Below are 1,221 nucleotides of genomic sequence, written 5' to 3' on the forward strand. Positions count from 1 at the left end.
TCCGTGGAGGATCCACCGGCGCCGGGAGCGGATCCTCCGCGGGGAGCGCGAGTCCGTGCGCGGTGGCCAGGCGGGACCCCCGGGAGGCTCCGGTCACCAGCCACCCCCCCCACCCCACCCCCCCTCGCCCCAACCTCCCTCCCACCTTGGCCTCTGCAGGGAGCACGGCCCCACACATAAATACGGACAGACAAGATAACAAAAATAGCATTAAGAGTATTCACAAATGAATTAAAAACTACTCGGATCTGTACAGCAGAGCGCGGGCGGTGGGTATGTACACAGCCAGGCCCGCGGGGGCTGCTGGCTCCGCCGGTGGTGCTGGGCTCGGAAGGACGGGGGGGGGGTTATTTGCAAAGCTAAATTTCAGCTCAAAGCCTGGAGGTCCCCCTGCTCCGGTGACAGCGGGAGCATCGGGGGGGGGGGGGTGGGGGGTGTCACAGGGGAGGGGGAAGCCAGGCACCTCTGCCACCGCACACACCCGTCACAGCCACGCCACGGGGACAGGGATCTGCCTGCGCTACGGGGACCGGCGAAACCGGGGCAGCAGAGGAGAGGCCGGCTGTCCCCAGGGAGGCTGCCCCGGCGGTGGGGATGGCTCTCGGCCCTCGTTCCCCCCCCACGGCTCTGCCTTCCCCTGCTGCCACCCCCGGGAAGGGCAGGAGCATCGCTCCCCCCGCTGCCCCTTCCACACCCCCCCCCCCCACCTCTGTGTCCCTGCACGGCCCCAGCTCTCTGCAGAGCCAGGGCGAGGGGCCGGGGAAAGCGCTCGCCCCCCTCTCCTGCCTTTGCCAGCCCGGGGGTGGGCAGGTATGAAGGGGGGGGACACACGCGCTGCCCCACAGCAACCTACATTCAGAGGGAGGAGGAGGAAGAGGAGGGGGAGCCCTTTAAAGCGGGCACAGCCCCTGGGCCTGACACACCGGCCTCAGCTCCCAGCAACTGATGTCCAGGGAGAGAGGGGCTCGGGGGGCTGGGGGGGGGGTGGGATGCGAGGGCAGAGCTCGCTGCCCCCAGCCTCTGCCTCTTCCTCCCGGCCATCCCCCCTCCCCGGGGACAAGCTCTGCCTGGAGGGAGCGGGGATGGGATTGGGGATGCTGCAGGGAAGCTCCGTCCCGGCCGGCAGCCTGCCTCTTCCCGGGGGCCCGGAGCCTCCACCCTTGCTCTGGCTGGGGAACCTTATATTAGTGACACATCTACACACACGCACGCACTCACACA

Source organism: Tyto alba, unplaced genomic scaffold (assembly GCF_018691265.1).
Source record: "Tyto alba isolate M040663 unplaced genomic scaffold, T.alba_DEE_v4.0 Super-Scaffold_33, whole genome shotgun sequence".
Taxonomy (NCBI): Eukaryota; Metazoa; Chordata; class Aves; order Strigiformes; family Tytonidae; genus Tyto; species Tyto alba.